Source organism: Marmota marmota, unplaced genomic scaffold, assembly GCF_001458135.2.
Source record: "Marmota marmota marmota unplaced genomic scaffold, marMar, whole genome shotgun sequence".
Lineage (NCBI taxonomy): Eukaryota > Metazoa > Chordata > Mammalia > Rodentia > Sciuridae > Marmota > Marmota marmota.
Window position 1 is genome coordinate 12,594,409 of NW_025999998.1, and position 7,699 is coordinate 12,602,107.

A 7,699-nucleotide genomic window follows, 5' to 3' on the forward strand; every position below is an offset into this window, starting at 1 on the left:
GGAAGCAATTCATTCATTTATTCTTCCTCAGAATGGGCCCTACCATATGCTAGCATTGAGCTTGCAACTAGGGATAGAAAGGTGAACAGAACACATGGTTCCTGCCTTCCGAGACTCTATAGTTTGAAAAAGGAAGAAAATAACCAATGGTGATACAGTGTGATTAATATTGTGATAGGAGAATTAAGGCTACTGGGAAGAAAATGTAATGCCTTGTCAGAACATCAGAGAGGGGCTATGAGCTAAGCAGTGTAGGGGTTAGTTAAGCTTGGAGGGAAAATGGGTGGGAGAGAGGCATTCCAGGAAGAGGGACAGAAAATACTCCTGAGGTGAGAGATTATGTTGCATACAAGGTATGGCACAGGCCACACATTTGTAATCCCAGCAATTGGAAAGGCTGAGACAGGAGGATTTCAAGTTTGAGGCCAGCATCAGCAAATTAGTGAGGCCCTCAACAACTTAGTGAGACCCTGTCTCAAAATAAAAAATAAAAATGGGCTGTGGATGTGGCTTAGTCGTTAAGCTCCCCCAGGGTTCAATTTCCAATACCAAATAATAATAAGAAAAAGTTTGTCATGGAAAATTAGCTGTGGGATAGAAGAGGGGCTGGGAAGGCCAGCACAGGGCAGATATGAAAGGGCTCTGCATACTATGTGATCTTTATCTACAGGCAATGGAAAGCCATTTAGGTATTCAGTCAAGAAAGAGATATAAGGGGCTGTGGTTATTACTCAGTGGTAGAGTACTGGCCTGGCATGTGTGAGGCACTGGGTTTGATCCTCAGCATCACATTAAAATTAAGGCATTATGTCCATCTATAACCAAAATAATAATAATAATTTAAAAGGGGCATAAGGTTTATATTTTAGAAATAAGCTCTGGACTGGCTGTGCACACTTGTAATTCCAGAGACCACAGGGGCTGAGGCAGGAGAATCACAAGTTCAAGTCTGCAATTTAGGGGGAGACCTTGTCTCAAAATGAAAAATAAAAAGGGCTAGTTTAGTGGTAAAATACCTCTATGTTCAATTCCTGTACTGGAAAAAAAAAAAGGGAAAAAGGAAATAAATATCCCTGTTTTTCAGGTCAAAAATGAATTGATGGGAATCAAGAAAGGGAGTTGAGTCTATGACAGAGATGGAGGGAACTTGGAACAGGATAATGAGATAAGTAGGAAGATTCCAGACAAATTTAGGAGGAAAAACTGTCAAGGCTTGGGAATCTGATTTGGTGGAGAAGGGCAAGAAGGAGGATAAGGATGTCCCTTAGGCTTGTGGCTTGGACAATTGTATGAAACACAAATTTATAGAGAAGATGAAGAATTGCATTTTGTAGAGTTGTGTTTGAGGTCTTTGTGGGACAATCCAGTGGAACTGTCCAGTACACAGTTGGATAATTCTTAACCATGAACTCCTCACCTTAAATTACTTTATTACAGATTAGCAATGTAGTTAAACTTGCCAAGTCCTAAAGGAATTAGATACAAATACTTTTATTTTGCTGGAAAGAAGTCTAGGCAAAAGCTTAAACTATCTCCCACTACATCAAATTCACATGCTCACCTATAAAGTTCATTCTCCTTCTGGCTGCATGAAACTTCTCTTCTTTTGTCTTTGGTGTGACATTTATCTCATTGCTTTCTAAGATGTCTATTCAATCAATTAATAAATTAGATTAGATTAGATTGTGAGCTCAAGGCAGGATCTCTGCTCATTTTGTCTTTGGATTTCCTGTGCTTCATAGGGTGCCCTGAACAGACTATTCCCATTTCCCTTAAAGGACTTGAATTTGTACCTTAAAATTCTGCTACTAAGTCAAAGCTGTTACATGGAAATAAAAACTACTCTATTCACAAGTGGGAAAAATTACCATGTATCCCACCCCAAGATAGCAAGCAATTCTTAAAGACAGAAAAATGTATCAATTGAACAATAAAAACAAATGTGTTGCAGGGCGCAGTGTTGTATCCTGTAATCCCAGTAGTTCAGGAGGCTGAGAAAGGAGAATGCAGTGGTGCATACCTGTAATCCCAGCAGCTTGGGAGGCTGACAGGAGGATGGTGAGTTCAAAGCCAGCCTCAGCAACCGTGAGGTGCTAAGCAACTCAGTGAGACTCTGTCTCTAAATAAAATACAAAATAGGGCTGGGTATGTGGCTTAGTTCTTGATTGCCCCTGAGTTCAAGCCCTGGTACAAAAACAAACAAACAAACAAACAACAACAACAACAACAACAAAAAAAACCCCAAACCCCAAATGTGTTTAAGTAAGAAACAGCAATTTGGAAGCAAATAGAGTTTATGCATAAACCGTTGCATAGTAAAAAGCTTTATTGTATATATTTTTTCTTCTTTTTCAACCTCTGGTGACTTCTGCATTCACAGTGGACTAAAAATAAAACTATAGCACTGAAAAATACCTCTAGGTCAACATAAAAGCCAAACATTTGAGTGCTTTGAAATACATGGAGACACTGGTGGCACAGGGCAGATCAAAGAGCTGTGGATAGCTGGGTGCGGTGGCATGTGTCTGTAGTGCCAGCTACTAGGGTCTAAGGCTGGAGGATCACTTGAGCCCAGGAGTTTGTGGCCAGCCTGGGCAACATTGCAAGATTCTGTCTCAACAACAACAAAAAAGCCATAGATGATAGAAGCATCCTGTGAGTTCTTTCATTAGTCATATATACACAGAATAAAATGTTTTGAGTTTAACCAAACATGCTCATAATTTAGATTTGTTCAAATAGTCAGGCTCATTGGCACATATCTGTAATTCCAGCAACTTGGGAAGCTGAGGCAGGAGGATCTCAAAGTTTGAGGCCAGCTTTAGCAACTTAGTGAGACCCTTCCTCAAAGAATAAACAAAGGTCTGGGGGTACAGCTCATTGGTAGAGTGCTGGTGAGTTCAGTCCCCAATAGAAAAACAAATTTCTTTTTGTTCCAAAAAATATTTCCTATAATAAACTATTTGTCACGGAAACTGGTGACTGGGTCTTTGTGTGACACCCCAATGGAAAAAATACTCATTCTTGCCAGGTATGGTGGTGCATACCTACAATCCCAGAAACTCGGGAAGCTGAGGCAGGGGAATTACAAATTCAAACCCAGTCTCAGCAATTTAGTGAGTCCCTAAGCAACTTAACAAGACACTCTCAAAATAAAAAATAAAATAAATAAATAAATAAATAAGGGCTGGGGATGTGGCTCAGTGGTTAAGTTCCCTGGGTTCAATCCTCAGTATGAAAGAAAGAAAGAGAGAGAGAGAGAGAGAGAGAGAGAGAGAGAGAGAGAGAGAGAGAGAGAGANCCAAGATAATATACTATTTCCACAATTTATGAAATGTAATCTATGTACTAAATGAGGGGGGAGGGGAGGGAGGGAGAGAGAGAGGGAAGAGAGAGAGAGAGAGAGAGAGAAAGAAAGAAAGGGAAAGAAAGACTATTTGTTCATTACTTATGTTTGAGGGAAGAGATTGTTACATCAAAACAAACAACAGGGTGAAAGAAGGAAAAGAAATTACAAATAAAGTGTCATTTTCCAAGGGCTGTTGTGGAGAAAATTTGCTATTGTGTTAGAGAAAATAGAAAAGAAAGATGAAGAATGGATGAATGGAGGGGTGGGTGAGTGAGTGAATAATGGGTAGGACCCTGTCATTAGGTGCCTGAGTTCTTTGAGGGAAAACTGGGAGCTCTGGGAAGCATATGACAATGGTGGGGGACAGGACAGGATTCCATGTGAGAGGTCCCCTGCAGACACGGGGAGAGGGAATGGTCCAGTTACTGTTTATCCACCATTCAGTATATGTCAGGCGCAGTGGTGAGATCAGCTCTTTTGAGACCTCGCTCTCCTGCTCTGTCGTTTTGCAGGAGGCAGATATAGTTCTGTTCTCATTGGCTTTTTTGGTTGGCATTGTTCCAAGGAACACACAGCCAAAATTTTCTGGGACAGGCTTAATTTCAAAGATTCTGTTCCATTGTCAGGCCAGGTATGTTTCATCTTCTCAGTTTACAGAATATGGGGATCATGGAACTCAGAGACTTGGGACCCAGCAAATAAAAAGAAAAAAAAAATTTGTAGAAAAAGGAAAAAAAAATGTCTTATTCCTCAGCTACCAAAGGAGAAACATAGGGGATTCCTGTATCGGAGGCTGCCATTCTGCCAGGAAAATAATTTTCAGTGTGAATGAAAGGAAAGAAAGAAGTAATTGTCAACTGCTATAGTTTTGGGCAGCGTCTTCAAGGACTGGAGTGGGTGGGGGTCCTTACTGCTTTGCAGTTTTTTAGATAAACTAACATGGTTGAGGTAAAGAAGGCAAAATGTTCAAGCATTAACAAAATATCATAACCAGGGACTCTTATCTCGAACCCTCATCTCCTTGGTTATGAAGTAGGAAAACAAAACCAAAGAGAGTGAAGGAGTAGGGAATGGACATTGTCTTCCCACTTCTCAACATCTCTGTCTTCTCTTCCTTCACTCATGACGATTCTGCACAAACTTTTTTGTGTGTGTGTGTGCTGGGAATTAAATCTAGGACCTTGAATATGCTAGATAAGTGCTCCAACACTGAGCTATGTTGCCAGCCCTTCTTATTTCATCTTTAAAATTTTGAGAGAGCCTCTTGCTAAGTTGCCCAGGCTGGCCTTGAACTTGAGGTCCTCCTACCTCAGCCTCCAGAGTCACTGGGATTACAAGTGTATGCTACCACATCAGGCTTCTCTTGAACTTTCACTAAAATATCCAGAAGAGTTAGCTTCTGACATTCTAAGGAAATGACTCAAAGGAAAACAGGTATTTCTGTTTATGCCTTTGAAGACCTGTGTTTTGTTATTAGAACTCAAAAGACGTTAGTATTAATGCTTTCATCTGTTTATTAATTAATATTTTAATTATTAATTTGCACTTTATTAATTTATATTTTATTAATATAAAATTTTTTGTTGCTCAAAATTAATGATAAAGTTGTTACTCCAGAAAGCCATGGTATATAGTATTTATGGGACGGTTTTATATGTAGCTCCTACCCCCCATCACTGATACGTTATCACATACTTATAATTTGGGATGTAGCTCCTGATGAGTTCAAGGGTAAATTAATCTCTGAAGCTTTGTTTTAACATTTTAACATGGATTTACTTGCCAACAGTTCTGTCCCTCTTTCTTTAACTGGAAACCGCAGAGGAGGGTGATTCCACCAGACAAAGCGGTCATTAAGCAGTGGGTCACTTGGGGTCAGCCCTGTGATGGTAACTGGCCACCACCACTTCCTTCAGTCAGGCACATAATTAGTGGCAAGACTAAAAGAATTGCCTCCCACTTAGGGAGAACATGCGGAACAACACTGAACATTGCAGCCTACAAAACACAGGCTTTGAATCAACTTCTGGCACATCCCTGACTCTTCCATGAATGTTAAATCTTCCCCAAGCAGACAAAGATTTTTGCGTCTTTGAGGACCGGAACAAGAATTAACATAAGACTTCTGTAAGACTGTACTATAAGTTCATGGTCCAATACTATCTTTGCTTCAATGGTAACAATGATAGACAAAATATAAAATGAGAAAACAAAACAGACAGAGACAAGCTTAAAAATAAATGTTTGTCAGACATGTAGCAGAAAGACAAATAGTGGGGCTGAAATAGCAGGTCTCTGGGCTCTGGGTCCAAAAAAAATCAGACAGGAGCAGTGAAGAAATCTGCTTTTGCTTGACACAGGGTTCATAAACTCCCACCCAAGACAGGAGATCAAAACCACCAGGTTCACCGCTTAAGATCAGGTTCTGGAGAGAGGCACCCTTTATTCCTTCCCACCTTTGAAAGGAGGCTAAAAAATAAATGAAACTGACCACCATCCTGGTCACATAAAACAGAGTAGCTGAGGAGGGGGAAAGCAGACAGACTTTCTTGCCTAGGACCTAAAGCAAGCTACCAGTATCACAGATGTAATCCTAGGACATCTGTGCTGAGCTGTAAATGATAAAATCTAGTTGTAGTTTCTTAATTCTGCAGGTTGGGGTTGAGGACTGGTGATTGCAAGATTGTTAGACTAGGAATAGTGACCAGAGAGATAGAGAGCATCAACTTTCATACAAGATGAGCCTGCAATCTGGGTGCAGCAGCACACACCTGTTATCCCAGCTACTTGGGAGCCTGAGGCAGGAGGATCACAAATTCTAGGCCAGCCTCAGCAACTTAGAAAGACCCTGTCTGAAAGTAAAATAAAAAAGGGATAAGAATGTAACTCAGAGGTAGAACACTCCTGTGTTCAATCTTTGGTGCTACAAAACAAACAAACAACAACAATAAAACCCATGAATTTGCAAACTAGCTATTTGAAGAAAACAAAAAGAGAGTCAACAAAGTCAATAGTGAGATAAATTTATCCTGGGTAAAAATCAATGTAGTATAGCAATCTGAAAATATTCTTAGAATAGGTACGTTAATGTTTTTTAAAGGGATAAAAGGCTGAGTGTGGTGGCTCAGGCCTGTAATCCCAGCAGCTTGGGAGGACGAGGCAGGAGGATAGTGAGTTCAAAGCCAGCCTCAGCAATGGCAAGGTGCTAAGCAACTCAGTGAGACCCTGTCTCTAAATCAAATACAAAATAGGGCTGGGGATGTGGCTCAGTGGTCGAGAGCCTCCAAATTCAATCTGTGGTAACCCCCCACCAAAAAAAAAAAAAAAAGATTAAAAATTAAAAGAAAAATAGGTTGGGGTTGCAGTTCAGTGGTTAAATGCCCCTAGGTTCAATCTCTGGTGCCAGAAATAAATGAGTGAATAAATAAACGGAAAAAGAAAAAGACAAAGGAATCATTGAGTCCATAAAAGAAGTTATGAAAAGGAAGCAGGCAAATATGCAACGGGAAAACTTAGATATGAAACTATAACAGCTGGTTATAGTAATCAATTAAATTAAATTAATTTTTTTTTGTCATTGGGAGTGAAATCCAGGTGCTGTACCACTAAGCTACATCCTCAGTCCTTTTTCTTTTGCCAAGTTGCTGGGGCTGGCTTTGAATTTGCTATCCTCCTGCTTCAGCTTCTGGTGTTGCTCAAATTATTGTCAATTTTGAAAACCTAGACATAAACAAATATAGCCTTTGAAAATAAACTCAATAGATTGAATAGACTCATGTCCAGATACAGTTGAAGAGACAATTTGTGAACTGAAAGATAGTTTTGTGCAATTTTTCCGTAGTGTAGCACAGTGAGATAAAAGACATACAGCATTCAATACATGCATGTATTGAAACATGAAATTCAAGTTATGAGCCATGGAACAAGATTGAGAAGAGCCAACACACATACAATAGGATTTCTAGGAAAGGGTAATAGAAGAACAGCTGGAGAAGTAAGAGTTGAAGAAATAATGACTAATAATGTAGATTTACAGTTTGAATATATATATGAAAATAAAGTAAGGATAAAATAAGGATGCTTTCACTAGAGGAAAGGAAAGCTTACCACTTATAGGCATTGGCTAAAAGATGACCTTCACAAAAAGAAAATAAGGTTTAAGGCAAAGCAAGGTGGAATGAAAAAGATATAAGAAATAATATTCAGGGAGGAGGGAAGAAGAGAAATACTTTGAATTAAACAAAGGGGAATGAAGGGAAGGGGGGAGATAGAAATAGGAAAGATAGTTGAATGAATTGGACATAACTTTCATATATTTCATATATATATATATATATATATATATATATA